Source organism: Bufo bufo, chromosome 7 (genome assembly GCF_905171765.1).
Source record: "Bufo bufo chromosome 7, aBufBuf1.1, whole genome shotgun sequence".
Taxonomy (NCBI): Eukaryota; Metazoa; Chordata; class Amphibia; order Anura; family Bufonidae; genus Bufo; species Bufo bufo.
The window spans coordinates 235,945,619-235,964,905 of NC_053395.1; the positions used below are offsets into that span (position 1 = coordinate 235,945,619).

Consider the following 19,287-nt stretch of genomic DNA (forward strand, 5'->3'; position numbering starts at 1 on the left):
TCAGCTTCATCCTATCAGTATCTGACCTATAGACACATCACTCATCAGCTTCATCCTATCAGTATCTGACCTATAGACACATCACTCATCAGCTTCATCCTATCAGTATCTGACCTATAGACACATCACTTATCACCTTCATCCTATCAGTATCTGACCTATAGACACATCACTCATCAGCTTCATCCTATCAGTGTCTGACCTATAGACACATCACTTATCAGCTTCATCCTATCAGTATCTGACCTATAGACACATCACTCATCAGCTTCATCCTATCAGTATCTGACCTATAGACACATCACTCATCAGCTTTATCCTATCAGTATCTGACCTATAGACACATCACTTATCACCTTCATCCTATCAGTATCTGACCTATAGACACATCACTCATCAGCTTCATCCTATCAGTGTCTGACCTATAGACACATCACTTATCAGCTTCATCCTATCAGTATCTGACCTATAGACACATCACTCATCAGCTTCATCCTATCAGTATCTGACCTATAGACACATCACCTATCAGCTTCATCCTATCAGTATCTGACCTATAGACATATCACTTATCAGCTTCATCCTATCAGTATCTGACCTATAGACACATCACTCATCAGCTTCATCCTATCAGTATCTGACCTATAGACACATCACTCATCAGCTTCATCCTATCAGTGTCTCACCTATAGACACATTAAAGTACACCCTTTGGTATAGTAATTGACGAACATCGGCCGGGACGATTCGCAAGCGCGCATTTGCGATCAAATGTTCGCGAACCGCGCGTTCGCGGTGGCCCCATTTACTTTAATGGCAGGTGAACCTGAAAAACCTTCAGGTCATATTTGCAGCCAGCAAACACTTACTAGAAGTGCACAAATAGTCCCACAACATGGACAGTGACATACCAGAGGGGGATCAATGGCAAAATTCCCACAAAAATATGTATTTTAATCAGGGGCCATTTTTATGCGTCTTAAAGGGAAACTCTCAAAAATGTGCCCTGCTGGAGCCTAGAAGAATTGTATTTCCTATCAGTTTGATGTATACAAATGTGCAGCGCTCTACGTTTTTGAATCCTGCAGAGTCCATTAAAAAAATTCATACGTTAACGTACGGCATCAGCCTGAGGCTTCTGGTAACGCAGACATTTTTGGTATGTATTAAATGGATTACAAAAATAGGATGTGAACCCAGTGTCAGAATAAGCCCCAGTACACAGCGGAGCAGCGTGGCGGAGAGGGGAGGCCGGCATGTACTGACCGAGCGCTGCCTGGTCCTGGTGGTCAGGGGTGAGGACTGTGTTTCCCAAGGATCATTTATAGAGGGCACAGTATAATACACTAGGATCTATATAATGTGAAGAGATTAGCCCTACCCCCGAATAATAATACAATTAGGGGGTCATTTATTATATATTATATTAGGCTTATTTCTGACACAGATTGGTCAAAAAAGTTAGTTAGCACCCCAATCTGCATATTTTTCCCGCTCATGCCAGGTTTAAAAAAGGATGGCGTGGGCAGGGAAAGGGATACAGTTATGGCCATCCAGAACTTGGATACCACCGCCATACAGTGACCGGATAACACCTCTGCACAGTGACCGGATAACACCTCTGCACAGTGACCGGATAACACCTCTGCACAGTGACCGGATAACACCGCCGCACAGTGACCGGATAACACCTCCGCACAGTGACCGGATAACACCGCCGCACAGTGACCGGATAACCTCTGCACAGTGACCGGATAACCTCTGCACAGTGACCGGATAACACCTCTGCACAGTGACCGGATAACACCGCCGTACAGTGACCGGATAACACCTCTGCACAGTGACCGGATAACACCTGCACAGTGACCAGATAACACTGCCATACCATGACCAGATAACACCTCTGCACAGTGACCGGATAACACCTGCACAGTGACCAGATAACACCGCATACCATGACCAGATAACACCTCTGCACAGTGACCGGATAACACCGCCGTACAGTGACCGGATAACACCTCTGCACAGTGACCGGATAACACTTGCACAGTGACCAGATAACACCGCCATACCATGACCAGATAACACCTCTGCACAGTGACCGGATAACACTTGCACAGTGACCAGATAACACCGCCATACCATGACCAGATAACACCTCTGCACAGTGACCGGATAACACCTGCACAGTGACCAGATAACACCGCCATACCATGACCAGATAACACCTCTGCACAGTGACCGGATAACACCGCCATACCATGACCGGATAACACCTCTGCACAGTGACCGGATAACACCTCTGCACAGTGACCGGATAACACCTCTGCACAGTGACCGGATAACACCTCTGCACAGTGACCGGATAACACCTCTGCACAGTGACCGGATAACACCGCCGTACAGTGACCGGATAAGAGGGCACAGTACAGGGAATGACTCCAGGGGCACTGCACAGGGTCTGGTAAGAGGGCACAATGCAGGGTATAAGGGGGCACAGTATGGGGTGGGTGGCACAGTCACATGACCCTGTGATATTAGAAGGTCTTTATGGTGAATGTGGTTCATACGCCACCATAATGAGAGGCAGAGGAGTGAGACAGGGGTGTGATTATGTGGCTAGAGATCAAAAATGTAACTGTCGGCCAGTACAGGCCCCAAAAATTAGGCATTTACCTGACATAATAGGCCTTTTATGCCACTGTATATATATATAAGGCAGGGACCATTCTTTTTTCTGGGTGGTGGCGGATATTTGTGGGCTGTCATGAGGAAATTCAATTACACGTGGTCATCACAGGTGTTGAATTCCTCCGAGATCCATGCCTCAATCATTTTTAAAAATGTGAGGTAGTCCACACTGTCGTGAGCTAGGCGAGTACGCTGATCGGTCACGATCCCCCCTGCTGCGCTGAACGTCGTTTCCGACAGGACACTCGATGAGGGGCAAGCCAAGAGTTCTATGGCAAATTCTGCCAGCTCTGGCCACAGGTCAAGCCTGCACACCCAGTAGTCCAGGGGTTCCTCGCTTCTCAGAGCGTCCACATCGGCTGTTAACCCGATGTAGTCGGACACCTGTCGGTCTAGGCGTTCCCTGAGGCTAGATCCAGATGGCGGCTGTCGATGGGTTGGCTGCAAGAATGATCTCATATCCAAAGTGAACAACACATCTTCAAACCGCACTCTTCTTACAGGTGGGGTAGGATTGGTACCCGCACCTGTTTCGCTGTGGGTGGAAATTCTCTGCGAGTGCCCGCAACAGCAGAATGCAGCATCTCTTGCAGCAAGGCCTGGAAATGCTGCATTCTGACAGCCCTCTGTGATGCTGGTAACATGTCCGCCATTTCGTGTTTGGACCGGGGGTCTAAGTACGTTGCCACCCAGTACTGGTCCTTGCCCTTAATGCTTTTTATACGGGGGTCCCTCTTCAAACACTGGAGCATGAAGGCCCCATTTGCACTAAATTGGAAGCGGTGGAGCGGCCTGGCTCCTGCTCATCGCCCAGGATAATGTCGTCCTCTGTCTCTTCCCCCCATCCACGGAAAACACCAGGGATCCCCGAAAAGTTTGAAACATGCTCTTCTTGCTCCTCCTCCGCCCCGGCATTATCCTCCTCTGACTCCTCTTCAGACTCCTGCTGACTTGTCTCAGATGGAGCAGCCCCTCCTGGGAATTCATTCATTCTTCCTGCTCCTGCTCCTTGACGGCTTGATCAATGACACGACGCAATGCACGCTCCAGAAAGAAGGCGTAAGGTACGATGTCACTGATGGCGCCCTGGCTGCAACTGACCAGTTTGGTGATCTCATCAAATGGCCAAAGAAGTCTGCATGCGTCGCGCATGAGCAGCCACTGGCGCGGTGAAAAGAAACCAAGCTCCCAGAACCTGTCCTGCCGCAGAGTTCGTACAGGTAGTCGTTAACGGCACCTTTCTGCTGGAGCAGCCTATCAAGCATATACAAGGTGGAGTTCCAGCGCGTCGGGCACTCACAAATCAGACGTCTGACGGGCAAGTGGTGTCGGGCAAGGCGAGCCATGGCCATGTAAGATCTTCTAAAATGGCCAGAGATTTTCCTGGCCTGCCGCAAGACGTCCTGGACCCCGGGGTATTTGGCAATGAATCGCTGCATGATTACGTTCAGGACGTGTGCCATGCACGGCACGTGTGTCATTTTGCCCTGTTTCAATGCAGGGTTAGCCACTGATTGACCTGTGACCGCAGAGCTGAAAGCAGTGCAGGACCGGTGTGGCTCTTGGCTTCCAGGCACAACAGCCGCAGCACAGCATGGCAACGTCTCACCTGGCACGTCGAATAGGTTCTGGGGGGAGCAGCGGAAGAGGCGGTAGCAGTGGAAGAGGAGGAGTCAGCCATGGAGGATGGAGTAGGAGGAGGAGAAGAAGAAGAGGCAGGCCTGCATGCAATCCGTGGCGGTAACACCAAATCCACACGGGTGCCACGGGTTACATGCTTGACGGCCGTCAGAATGTTCACCCAGTGGGCAGTAAAAGTTATGTACCTTCCCTGCCTGTGTTTGCTAGACCACGTGTCTGTGGTCAGATGTATCTTAGCACCGACACTGTGTGCCAGAGATATATTCACTTGCCGCTGAACGTGGCCATATAGCTCTGGGATGCCCTTCTGGGAGAAATATTTCCTTCCGGGGACCTTCCATTGCGGTGTGCCAATGGCCACAAAATTTCTAAACAGTGGAGCAGGCAGTGTTCAGCTAAGGAAACACAAAACGGCGCACCAAGGGTAATAACGTACGTGCAGATTAAAAATGTCTCAAATGAGGAGGCTCACCTCGTGTGGTTGAGCTATACGTAGGCACAACTCTAGTGAATGCTCATCAGGGGTTATTTGAATCCCCCTCTCTTAGACGGATGGTGGGCAGCCAGGGATGCAGGTGCTTCAAATAAGGGATGCCTGGGGTCGATCAGCAGAGAAATAATATATATCCCACGCCGCAATAAACCATCCGGTAGTTTGAATCAATGAGCTAGGTATAAAAGGAATGTTGTGGAAGCTGGTCATATGAGGAGGAGGGGAATATGCAATGGAGTGGAAACTGTTGGATGTAAGTAAAGTGAATAGCTATGCTGATATCGGAAGGGGTTGGGGGAAGAGGTCACGACAAAGAGGCGAACGAACGGATGTAGGGGTAATCCGCACCGGAGGCCAAGTGAAAAAATGAGAGGTGGGTCACAAATTGATTTCAAAAGCTTTGTTGAGGCCGTACGGATTCAGACAGTTCAATTTATATATCCTGAACATTTCTCGACTTCTTAGTGTCTGGATGATGCTGTAGCCGTTCGTCTTGGCTTGTTCGATTGGGGTTATGGAAAAACCAGTGAAGGATCCCTGATGGTGGGTTGTGGCGTATCTGGAAATACTGTGTTGCAGGAATTTCTTTTTAACGTTGGATCTATGCTTATTTAGTCTCTTGCGAAGGGTTTGGATGGTGCGTCCAATATATTGCAGGCCGCAGGGGCAGGTGATCAGATAAATGACGTTTGTGAAGCTACAGTCAATTTGGTCCTTCAATGGAAATGACTCGCCATTGGGGCCTTGGATGGAAGAGGTGACTTTAAGGGACCTGCAGCAAAGACATTTCTTTTGCTTGCATCTGTAGCTCCCAGGTGTCCTGGATTTGGCCGATGTGTTGTCCTGTTCTATTCTGCCGTGAGCTTGCTTTGTGTGCCGGAAAGAGTGATTCCCCAATCAGTAGAGTTCAGGTGTTTTATGAACTGGATTATTGATGTTGGATCTCCATCCCATATGAAAATCAGATCATCAATGTATCGCTGGTAGAGTATGATGTTGTTTGTCCAGTAGCTGGATTTCTAGATAAAAATGTCCTCAAAGACCCCCATAAAAAGATTAGCAAAACTGGGCGCAAAACACGTGCCCATAGCGGTAACCTTGGTCTGAAGATACATGGTGTCTTGGAATAGGAAAACATTGTGGGTCAGGATGAAGTGGATGCTTTCAAAATGAAAGTTTTTTAGTCCTGTGGCACTAGGTTGTCCTTGTCTAGGAAATATTTTGTGCATTTGATGCCTAGATCCTGTTGGATATTTGAATATAAGGCCATCACATCCAAGGTTACCCAGTGGTAAGTGCCCTTCCAATTCATAACTTGTATTAGCTGTATCAGAGAGGTTGAATCTTTGAGATATGATGGTAATTGAAGAACGTACTTCTGTAAAAAAAAAAAAAGTCAACGTAGTGGGGAAAATTGCACATGAGTGAGGAGATGCCTGAAATAATGGGCCGGCCCGGAGGATTAGTGGCGTTCTTGTGGATTTTCAGAAGGTGATAGAAAGTGGCAATGGCTGGATTCGTGATATGAATGTATTTGATTCCTTCTTGCTGAGGATATAGGACGCAGAGTTAATAAGGGTTTCGAAAGCCCGTTGGTGGTCTGTCATAGGATTTTTTTTCCAGCAGTCGGTAGTATTCGGAGTTTGACAATATGCGTAATGCTTCCTGCATGTAATCGTTTCTATCCTGAAGTACAATACACCCTCCTTTATCCGCATTGCGAATCACCAGGTCAGAATTTTCTTAGAGGTGTTTGATAGCCATTTTTTCTTTTGCATTGAGATTGTGGTTACTGATGGGTTTCTGGTGAATGGTCCTGAAGTCTTCCATGACGAGATCATAGAAGGTTTCTATAAAGTGGCCCCTGTGGTGTAGGGGATAGAAATTTGAACGCAGTCTCAATTCGGTGTTGATGTATTGTGAGACATGGGAGAATTCTGTGTCTTTGGGAGGCATCTCTGTCTCTTTCTTATTGTTTGCTGTTAGGTAAAAATGTCTTTTAAGGGTTAGCTTCCTGATGAAATTATGTAAATCAAGAAAAAGGTCGAACCCTTTGACCTTAGACGTAGGGCAGAAGAAAAGGCCCTTCGATAATATGGTAAATTCTCCCCGACTCAGTGTTTTGAGAGGTTGAAATTTTTTATTTCATTTGTTTGCACGTCCTGTGTCTTTATGTCTTTTGGTTTTTGGTTTTGCCCCCCTATATCCCCTTTGGCATTTTTTATTTTTGTGAGTCGGGTTCCTAATGGGTGAAATTAATTGGTTATTGTAACTGTATTGGGGCTTTTTATTAATATTGGATATGCTGACACTGGTGTTAGAATGGGGGAAAGGGATAAAAAAGATGGACCACTGGTTGTATGCATTGTGACATTGGATTTATCGGTTGCTCCTAGATGACGAAACAAGGGCACAAAGATGGGTAGGGGATGGGAGAGATGTGGCTGGAGAACTCGTCAGCAACTGGGTGGGTGAGCCAGCATGGATCGTAATGAGCGAATCGAGTTCTAGGTCGACTGGTATGGAAGGGGATTGAGGTGTGGCCTGTGGCCTAGATTCAGATGGATGATAGGCTGGTGGTGTGAACGATGTCGGTGGTAAGTTTAGGGGAGCGCAACTGGAAAGGACCTCTTGGCCGAAGAGATCCAATGTTTTGTTGGTGAATGAATTGGGGGGAGGGTCACAGCCCTGGGTCGGTGTGTTGGGTGCAGGAATAGCAAGTGCGGGCATAATGGTGGTGAGTGGGGTTTTGGCCATAGGAGTGAAGGATAAGGTCTTGGGGGTGGGAGGCCTGGAGTGCACGTTGGAGGTATGGGAAACAGTGGATCGTGGTGAGAGCTTGTGCTTGTTGGCTGAGATTTTGTGTCCCGAGGTTACGTGGGCCCCGTCTGCTGCTATGTGTGAACGTGACCCTATGTTGGGGTCTAAAGGGGCCGGATGCTGGGGGAATTTTACTGGTTGCCATGTCCATGGAGTTGGTAGATGTGACATCTGAGGTTTTGTCGTATTTAGAGGGATCATTGGAAGGAAGTTCTGTGGCAGCCTGGTCTTTGAGCCAAAATGTAATATTGTCAGTCATGAAATCTGTCCTGTCTCTTGATAATTTCCCTGCTTTTTTGTTTAAAATGTATTTTTCGTGTGCAATGGCCCGAGTGTTAATTAACCGCTCATATTTAATAAATATGTTTTGGGACCTGTGTTTTAAAACATGGTTATGACATTCTGTTATTTTAGACCCTAGGTCTGAGGCTATAGCCTTTCTCTTGGCCATAAGTCTCGTCATGAGGCCTTTTGCACAAGTCAAAAGGTAGTTGTCCCAATCTTTGCAGAAGGCATAGTCATCCTCAAAGGAATGTTTGAAACGTAAACGTTCCAAAAAAATAGAGTTCAAAAAATAGTGCTGTGTCCGTCCTCCCACTGATGTGAGCGTCTATCGAGGGTTGAGCTAGTATAAGTTGTGTGATGAAACGATTGTGGAGATAATACATGGTGTAGAAAGCACGCTGATCCCTATTTGCTGCCGTCAAAGCCCTGGTCGAACCGGCGGGGTAGATTAAACAGTGGAGCAGGCAGTGTTCAGCTAAGGAAACACAAAACGGCGCACCATAGGGTAATAACGTACGTGCAGATTAAAAATGTCTCAAATGAGGAGGCTCACCTCGTGTGGTTGAGCGATACGTAGGCACAACTCTAGTGAATGCTCATCAGGGGTTATTTGAATCCCCCTCTCTTAGACGGATGGTGGGGTCAAATAAGGGATGCCTGGGGTCGATCAGCAGAGAAATAATATATATCCCACGGCGCAAGAAACCATCAAATTCAGAGGTTTTCTTCTTGGTTTTGGAGGCCAGGATTTGCAGGATAAAATCAGTCTTTATGCAGACGATGTTCTTATATATTTAAGGGATGGATGTTCAGCCCTGCCCCATGTTCTGAAGATAATAAACTAATTAGGTTTTTTCTCTGGATATGAAGTGAACTGGCAGAAATCTGCCTTATTACCGCTAAATAGGGTCCCCCAGTCACAGTGTCTAATGTTAACTGACTCAATATCTGGGGGTTCGGATTGGTCCCCTGGGGAGAGATTATACTAAATTGAATATCATTCCACTAATAGACAAAATAAAAAATAAAGTACGTGTCTGGCAAAAGTTGACGATGGGTTAGGCAGATAGGATTGCCTTAATTCTCCTACAAATGTTCTACCAACTGGCTCCTTGCCCGGTGTGGATTGAAGATGCGCATTTTAAAGTTCTGGAGAAATTGCTTAATGAACTAATCTGGGGCAGAAAAAGAGCTCGTATTAAACAGAACTATCTATGGTTAGCAGAGGAGAGCGGGGGTTCATCCCTCCCCGATTTGGGGGCTACTACCTGATTTCTCAAATACAATGGTATCTTTCTGCTCCCCCAACTCATCAGAGACTATAAAGGATCGCAGCGGGATATACACTGCTCAAAAAAATAAAGGGAACACTTAAACAACACAATGTAACTCCAAGTCAATCGCACTTCTGTGAAATCAAACTGTCCACTTAGGAAGCAACACTGAGTGACAATCCATTTCACATGCTGTTGTGCAAATGGGATAGACAACAGGTGGAAATTATAAGCAATTAGCAAGACACCCCCAATAAAGAAGTGGTTCTGCAGGTGGTGACCACAGACCACTTCTCAGTTCCTATGCTTCCTGGCTGATGTTTTGGTCACTTTTGAATGCTGGCGGTGCTTTCACTCTAGTGGTAACATGAGACGGAGTCTACAACCCACACAAGTGGCTCAGGTAGTGCAGCTTATCCAGGATGGCACATCAATGCGAGCTGTGGCAAGAAGGTTTGCTGTGTCTGTCAGCGTAGTGTCCAGAGCATGGAGGCGCTACCAGGAGACAGGCCAGTACATCAGGAGACGTGGAGGAGGCCGTAGGAGGGCAACAACCCAGCAGCAGGACTACTACCTCCGCCTTTGTGCAAGGAGGAACAGGAGGAGCACTGCCAGAGCCCTGCAAAATGACCTCCAGCAGGCCACAAATGTGCATGTGTCTGCTCAAACGGTCAGAAACAGACTCCATGAGAGTGATATGAGGGCCCGACGTCCACAGGTGGGGGTTGTGCTTACAGCCCAACACCGTGCAGGACATTTGGCATTTGCCAGAGAACACCAAGATTGGCAAATTCGCCACTGGCGCCCTGTGCTCTTCACAGATGAAAGCAGGTTCACACTGAGCACATGTGACAGACGTGACAGAGTCTGGAGGCGCCGCGGAGAACGTTCTGCTGCCTGCAACATCCTCCAGCATGACTGGTTTGGCATTGGGTCAGTAATGGTGTGGGGTGGCATTTCTTTGGAGGGCCGCACAGCCCTCCATGTGCATCGCCAGAGGTAGCCTGACTGCCATTAGGTACCGAGATGAGATCCTCAGACCCCTTGTGAGACCATATGCTGGTGCGGTTGGCCCTGGGTTCCTCCTAATGCAAGACGATGCTAGACCTCATGTGGCTGGAGTGTGTCAGCAGCTCCTGCAAGACAAAGGCATTGATGCTATGGACTGGCCCGCCCGTTCCCCAGACCTGAATCCAATTGAGCACATCTGGGACATCATGTCTCGCTCTATCCACCAACGTCACGTTGCACCACAGACTGTCCAGGAGTTGGCAGATGCTTTAGTCCGGGTCTGGGAGGAGATCCCTCAGGAGACCGTCCGCCACCTCATCAGGAGCAGGCACAGGCGTTGTAGGGAGGTCATACAGGCACGTGGAGGCCACACACACTACTGAGCCTCAATTTGACTTGTTTTAAGGACATTACATCAAAGTTGGATCAGCCTGTAGTGGGTTTTTCCACTTTAATTTTGAGTGTGACTCCAAATCCAGACCTCCATGGGTTGAAAAATTAGATTTCCATTTTTTTTATTTTTGTGTGATTTTGTTGTCAGCACATTCAACTATGTAAAGAACAAAGTATTTCAGAAGAATATTTAATTAATTCAGATCTAGGATGTGTTATTTGTGTGTTCCCTTTATTTTTTTGAGCAGTGTATTCAGTATTCTAGAAACTGGATATATGGGAGAAAGGGGGGAAATGTTTTACATCACACTCTATGCAGCTTGTCTGGAACTCACTTAAAGTCATTTGGGGAATCACTCATGCATCTAATTTTACCCCGTTATGGCATAATGTGCACTTCAGTGAATTTAATAAGATTGATGATATTGAATTTTGGGAAAGGAAGGGAATAATTAGGGTTGAGCAAATGATACAGAATGGTGACATCCGGACTTATATTTGGCCATAGAGATGTTAATATGTTAGAGAAGTCTAAATATCTGCAGGTTTATGTGCACTGAAGATAAAGAGGCTTTCACCATCAGATCCCATGACTTCACTCCTATCAGAATAGTTCGTCTATTTCACTCATTTATAGTAAACTGAGTGGAAATGGGTAAAATGAATACGTTTAGAAGTGAAATGGGTTCAAGAAATAGGGAATAATAAAACATTAAAATGGGATGCAATCTATAGAAACACTCGGAAGATCTCTAGATCTGGGAATCCCAGGTTAATTCAGTCTAGGATTCTACACCGTTTCTATGACGCCCCTCTCTCTCCCGGTTCTATGATAATGTCTCAGACAGATGTCGTAGACGCCAGACCCAACGAGCGGATGTCATACATCTTATCTGGTTATGTCCGATGATTCAGGGTTTCTGGACCAATGTCTTTTCTCAGCTTTGTAGATGCTCCTCACTTAGTTATGACGTAGATATAACTACTGCTGTTTTAGGTGCCCCTCTACTTGACGGGCAGGGACGAGAAATGCTTTGGATGAAGTCGCTGATGCTGGCCAGGGTTGTAATTGCCAGGAACTGGGGCTCGAATAACCCTTTGGCTGTATCTGTATGGCACCAACTGGTTGATAAAGTGCAGAAATACGAGAAACTCGCTATTCATAATAAGAGTCAGAGAATTAGATGGGATAGAACTTGGTCAGCATGGCCATAAGGTCCTGTTCACCTTGGATGTGCTCCGAGACAATGAGGGCGGGTGGTGGGGTGGGCGAGTAGGGTTAAATAGGGTTTTAATGAATTTAGTATTCATGATGGATAAGCTGAGTAAATTTGTGGATATTTATTGTATTTGTGTGCCATCATGTTATCTAATTTGTTATGTTTTGGATATAAAATAAATATAACTCAATTAAAAAAGTAAATAAAATTCAGTTTTATTCAGCAAGTGGTACAACGCATTCTGGGGGCTGTGGTCCCCTTCATCAGGTACAAAATGCTTGCATACAATTTTATCATGGTTACACACATTTAAATACACAAAAAAACCGCCAAAACCACTGGATGGGGGTCAGGGGGTGGGAAATTAGTAAAATGGGATAATCTTGGTATTTATTATTCTTGATAAAGGGTTAATGGGTGGGCATCAGGAGGGCTAGAGAACGTTGGTGGGGTAAGTGGTGTGTGGAAACTTTGTCCCTAGGATGGGCATGGAGCCTCACCGCGATGCCCGGTCATTGTGATCACATGCATCGATTAGCAGTCAGCTGATTGCCGAGAGCGGGCATGTGACTGCCATTGCCCGGCGACAGGACGCTGAGGCAGGCAGACATAGTTGGAATGGATGTGCTGGCGGGAGGAGGATCGCTGACAGCACTCCCAAGAGTTTTTGACCAGTGTGTCACTGGCAGGGGGGTTTGGGGGCAAGTTTGTGCATGCAGGACACAAGTATGTGCAAGGGGGACAATAAACAATATTACACAATAAAACTTAGAAGCAAGAAGATAATAGAAAAAAAATTATGAAAAATGGTGAATAAATTTTCTAAAGGCCTCCGAGTCCACCAGTTTATATGACAGTAGTTGGCAGGCTAGAAGTTCCGACAAGCCAGCGGTCAGCCGTTGGGCAAGAGGATTATCCGGTGTCAATAACTTTTTACGCTCGAACATTTGGGCCACGGAAGCCTGCCTTCTGCCAGATGAACACAACAACGGCATGGTGGAAGGTGGAGGACAAATGGGAGGAGAAGGAGAAGAGGCAGGACGTGGAGCGCCGGGAGGGTGGCTTTGTGGGTTCTGACGGTGTTGCTCCCACTGGGCTCGGTGATGGGAGGCCAGGTGCCTTCTTAAGGCGGTCGTCCCTAGGTGAGTGTTGGGCTTACCGCAACTTATGCGTTGACAGCACAGGCTGCAGATGGCAACACTATTGTCAGCAGCGGACACGTTTAAAAAATGCCCACACTGTGGAGCCATGTGCCGGCATCCTGGGAGCGCCAGATGTGACCGTGCGTGGTGGATGGCTCGTTCCAGATACATTAGCAGTCTGCTTACTGCTGTGCACTGCGAGTTCTGCCTGCTTCTCCTCCCTCTCTGCTGCTCCGTCTGAACTCCCCTTGTGACGTCCATCGACACGTCATCATCGTCACCTTCACCACGACTGACGTTAGAGATCTCGGAGTAGGCAGCAACAGCGGGGACCACCCTCCTTGGGCTGATCTGGGTACTGTCGTCAGACCGCTGGGTGGTGGCCGTTGCTTCTTCCTTATCCGATGCCAAGAATGGCTGCGCATCGGTAAGGTCTGGGAATGGATGGGAAAATAATTCCTCTGACTCAGGCGGAGGGTATATGGTGATGGTGGTGGTGTCTTTGGGGGTGCACACAGCAGAGAGCGAAGAGGGTGCAGATAGAGAGGATGAGGAGGGTGCGGAAGGCTGAGTGAGCCACTCAACCAACTCTGGTGCGCCCTTTGAAGTTATCGCACACGCCTTCTCTAACTTCCCACTTAGGCTCCGGCCTGGTGTACCTGCCCGACCCCTACCACCCCTGCGGAACGTCCGGCCTCTTCCTCTGCCTGTCATTTTCTAAATGACCCTCTGCCTAAGTCCCTAGAGAAGAGCAGTATTTGTGGATGCAGGTGTATCGCAGGCCTCAATCAGTATTTGGCGGAAACTGGTATATAGCACCCCTCAATCAGTATTTGGCGGAAACTGGTATATAGCACCCCTCAATCAGTATTGTGTGGAAGAAGGTATATCGCAGCCCTCAATCAGTATTTGGCGGAAACTGGTATATAGCACCCCTCAATCAGTATTGTGTGGAAGAAGGTATATCGCAGCCCTCAAGAAGTTTTTTGGGGGGCAACAGTTATATCACACCTGTTGCAATTAGTTACTCCAATAGCGTTTGTCCCTCTATATACCTGCAGTATCGCAGCAGAACCGCACACAACTGCTGCACAATACAAATGCGCTATAATATACCGTCTATGTTAGAAAGTATATTATAAGTATATTACACCCCTCTGTGTATCACACCTATCGATAGCACACCAGTACCAGTCCTTAAAAGGACATTTGTGGCCCTATTAGCCAGCGTTTGGTGGCCCTAACAGCCTGTCCTGCTCCTGTGTCATGGGTCAAAGTTCTGCACTATGCAAAAAAAAATGGCACGTGCGAATATCGCCATATGTTCGCATGTTCGCCGAATCACGAACGAGCAAAGTTTGCCGCGAAACGACCGCCGGGCGAACCGCAAGGCCATCTCTACTCTGGTTTACGCTGTCAAATTACACTCTGTGGTATACGCTGTGTTATTACTACCTCTGGTATACGCTGTGTTATTACACCCTCTGGTATACGCTGTGTTATTACTACCTCTGGTATACGCTGTGTTATTACACCCTCTGGTATACGCTGTGTTATTACACCCTCTGGTATACGCTGTGTTATTACACCCTCTGGTATACGCTGTGTTATTACACCCTCTGGTATACGCTGTGTTATTACACCCTCTGGTATACGCTGTGTTATTACACCCTCTGGTATACGCTGTGTTATTACACCCTCTGGTATACGCTGTGTTATTACTACCTCTAGTATACCCTGTGTTATTACTACCTCTGGTATACGCTGTGTTATTACACCCTCTGGTATACGCTGTGTTATTACACCCTCTGGTATACGCTGTGTTATTACACCCTCTGGTATACGCTGTGTTATTACACCCTCTGGTATACGCTGTGTTATTACACCCTCTGGTATACGCTGTGTTATTACACCCTCTGGTATACGCTGTGTTATTACACCCTCTGGTATACGCTGTGTTATTACACCCTCTGGTATACGCTGTGTTATTACACCCTCTGGTATACGCTGTGTTATTACACCCTCTGGGTTAATTCACGCTCTGGTATCCGCTGTGTTATTACACCCTCTGGTATACGCTGTGTTATTACACCCTCTGGTATACGCTGTGTTATTACATCCTCTGGTATACGCTGTGTTATTACACCCTCTGGTATACGCTGTGTTATTACACCCTCTGGTATACGCTGTGTTATTACACCCTCTGGTATACGCTGTGTTATTACACCCTCTGGTATACGCTGTGTTATTACACCCTATGGTATACGCTGTGTTATTACACCCTCTGGTATACGCTGTGTTATTACACCCTCTGGTATACCCTGTGTTATTACTACCTCTAGTATACCCTGTGTTATTACACCCTCTGGTATACGCTGTGTTATTACTACCTCTGGTATACGCTGTGTTATTACATCCTCTGGTATACGCTGTGTTATTACACCCTCTGGTATACGCTGTGTTATTACACCCTCTGGTATACGCTGTGTTATTACTACCTCTGGTATACGCTGTGTTATTACACCCTCTGGTATCCGCTGTGTTATTACATCCTCTGGTATACGCTGTGTTATTACACCCTCTGGTATACGCTGTGTTATTACACCCTCTGGTATACGCTGTGTTATTACTACCTCTGGTATACGCTGTGTTATTACACCCTCTGGTATACGCTGTGTTATTACATCCTCTGGTATACGCTGTGTTATTACACCCTCTAGTATACGCTGTGTTATCGGTATACGCTGTGTTATTACTACCTCTGGTATACGCTGTGTTATTACACCCTCTGGTATACGCTGTGTTATTACACCCTCTGGTATAAGCTGTGTTATTACACCCTCCTGTAAACTCTGTGTTATTACACCCTCTGGTATACGCTGTGTTATTACACCCTCTGGTATATGATCTGTTATTTCACCCTCTTGTTTTTCTTTGTGTTATTTCACCCTCTTGTTTTTCTTTGTGTTATTACACCCTCTGGTATACGCTGTGTTATTACACCCTCTGGTATACGCTGTGTTATTACACCCTCTGGTATACGCTGTGTTATTACACCCTCTGGTATACGCTGTGTTATTACACCCTCTGGTATCCGCTGTGTTATTACACCCTCTGGTATCCGCTGTGTTAATTCACGCTCTGGTATCCGCTGTGTTATTACCTCCTCTGGTATACGCTGCGTTATTACACCCTCTGGTATATGCTGTGTTATTACACCCTCTGGTATCCGCTGTGTTATTACCTCCTCTGGTATACGCTGTGTTATTACACCCTCTGGTATCCGCTGTGTTATTACCTCCTCTGGTATACGCTGTGTTATTACACCCTCTGGTATCCGCTGTGTTAATTCACGCTCTGGTATCCGCTGTGTTATTACCTCCTCTGGTATACGCTGCGTTATTACACCCTCTGGTATATGCTGTGTTATTACACCCTCTGGTATCCGCTGTGTTATTACCTCCTCTGGTATACGCTGTGTTATTACACCCTCTGGTATCCGCTGTGTTATTACCTTCTCTGGTATCCGCTGTGTTATTACCTCCTCTGGTATCCGCTGTGTTAATTCACACTCTGGTATCCGCTGTGTTATTACATCCTCTGGTATCCGCTGTGTTATTACACCCTCTGGTATCCGCTGTGTTATTACACCCTCTGGTATCCGCTGTGTTATTACATCCTCTGGTATTTGCTGTGTTAATTCACCCTCTGGTATACGCTGTGTTATTACACCCTCTGGTATACGCTGTGTTATTACACCCTCTGGTATCCGCTAGGGCTGCACGATAAATCGAAAAAATAATCGAATTGCGATAATCGGCAAATGCTATATGGCGATTTGGCCGACCCGAAAATGCCGCGATTATATATGAAGGGGCCCCGCGCAACAGGTCCAGCCACTGTACTCACTGTCACTATGAATGCACTGCAGCGAGCGGGCCGGTGGGAGGAGCGTTACTAAGTGACGTCAGTCACCCGCCGGCCCGCTCGCTGCAGTGCATTCATAGTGTGACAGTGAGTACAGAGGCCGGACCTGTTATCAATAGGAGAGAGATTGTTCACACACTAGTAAAATACTTTACACACAAAGCCAGTTATGTGCGCGGTTTAGGACACATGAGGGGAACCAGCATAAGATGCTATATGTCTTATGCTGCCCCCCCTCATGGCCCTATGTGTCATAGCACACATCCCCCCCCATAACAGCGTCCTCCACAGATCCCCCATAACAGCGTCCTCCACAGATCCCCCATAACAGCGTCCTCCACAGATCCCCCATAACAGCGTCCTCCACAGATCCCCCACATAACAGCGTCCTCCACAGATCCCCCATAACAGCGTCCTCCACAGATCCCCCACATAACAGCGTCCTCCACAGATCCCCCATAACAGCGTCCTCCACAGATCCCCCACATAACAGCGTCCTCCACAGATCCCCCACATAACAGCGTCTTCCACAGATCCCCCATAACAGCGTCCTCCACAGATCCCCCACATAACAGCGTCCTCCACAGATCCCCCACATAACAGCGTCCTCCACAGATCCCCCACATAACAGCGTCCTCCACAGATCCCCCACATAACAGCATCCTCCACAGATCCCCCATAACAGCGTCCTCCACAGATCCCCCATAACAGCGTCCTCCACAGATCCCCCACATAACAGCGTCTTCCACAGGTCCCCATAACAGCGTCCTCCACAGATCCCCCACATAACAGCGTCCTCCACAGATCCCCCACATAACAGCGTCCTCCACAGATCCCCCACATAACAGCGTCCTCCACAGGTCCCCATAACAGCGTCCTCCGCAGATCCCCCACATAACAGCGTCTTCCACAGATCTCCCACATAACAGCGTCCTCCACAGGTCCCCATAACAGCGTCCTCCACAGGTCCCCATAACAGCGTCCTCCGCAGATCCCCCACATAACAGCGTCTTCCACAGATCTCCCACATAACAGCGTCCTCCGCAGATCCCCCACATAACAGCGTCTTCCACAGGTCCCCATAACAGCGTCCTCCACAGATCCCCCACATAACAGCGTCCTCCACAGATCCCCCACATAACAGCGTCCTCCACAGATCCCCCACATAACAGCGTCCTCCACAGATCCCCCACATAACAGCGTCCTCCACAGATCTCCCACATAACAGCGTCCTCCACAGATCTCCCACATAACAGCGTCCTCCACAGGTCCCCATAACAGCGTCCTCCACAGGTCCCCATAACAGCGTCCTCCGCAGATCCCCCACATAACAGCGTCTTCCACAGATCTCCCACATAACAGCGTCCTCCGCAGATCCCCCACATAACAGCGTCTTCCACAGGTCCCCATAACAGCGTCCTCCACAGATCCCCCACATAACAGCGTCCTCCACAGATCCCCCACATAACAGCGTCCTCCACAGATCCCCCACATAACAGCGTCCTCCACAGATCCCCCACATAACAGCGTCCTCCACAGGTCCCCATAACAGCGTCCTCCGCAGATCCCCCACATAACAGCGTCTTCCACAGATCTCCTACATAACAGCGTCCTCCACAGATCCCCCATAACAGCGTCCTCCGCAGATCCCCCACATAACAGCGTCCTCCACAGATCTCCCACATAACAGCGTCCTCCACAGATCCCCCACATAACAGCGTCTTCCACAGGTCCCCATAACAGCGTCCTCCACAGATCCCCCACATAACAGCGTCCTCCACAGATCCCCCACATAACAGCGTCCTCCACAGATCCCCCACATAACAGCGTCTTCCACAGGTCCCCATAACAGCGTCCTCCACAGATCCCCCACATAACAGCGTCCTCCACAGATCCCCCACATAACAGCGTCCTCCACAGGTCCCCATAACAGCGTCCTCCGCAGATCCCTCACATAACAGCGTCTTCCACAGGTCCCCATAACAGCGTCCTCCACAGATCCCCCACATAACAGCGTCCTCCACAGATCCCCCACATAACAGCGTCCTCCACAGATCCCCCACATAACAGCGTCCTCCACAGATCCCCCACATAACAGCGTCCTCCACAGATCCCCCACATAACAGCGTCCTCCGCAGATCCCCCACATAACAGCGTCCTCCACAGATCCCCCACATAACAGCGTCTTCCACAGATCTCCCACATAACAGCGTCCTCCGCAGATCCCCCACATAACAGCGTCCTCCACAGGTCCCCATAACAGCGTCCTCCACAGATCCCCCACATAACAGCGTCCTCCACAGATCCCCCATAACAGCGTCTTCCACAGATCCCCCACATAACAGCGTCTTCCACAGGTCCCCATAACAGCGTCCTCCACAGATCCCCCA

The 19,287-nt window shown here is 48.0% G+C and overlaps 1 protein-coding gene and 1 long non-coding RNA gene across 3 annotated transcripts in view; one reads left to right on the forward strand and one right to left on the reverse strand.

The window, feature by feature from the left end:
* Window positions 1–19,287, forward strand: part of SLC35F5 (solute carrier family 35 member F5) — a 130,428-nt gene that overhangs the window by 100,775 nt on the left and 10,366 nt on the right. The gene's annotated exons all lie outside the window — the stretch shown is intronic.
* On the reverse strand, window positions 14,522–15,647 carry LOC121009005. The gene is made up of 2 exons (XR_005780662.1): window positions 15,469–15,647; window positions 14,522–14,992 (listed from the first exon to the last, which is right to left on the reverse strand). It is a non-coding gene; the product is annotated as an uncharacterized LOC121009005 (long non-coding RNA).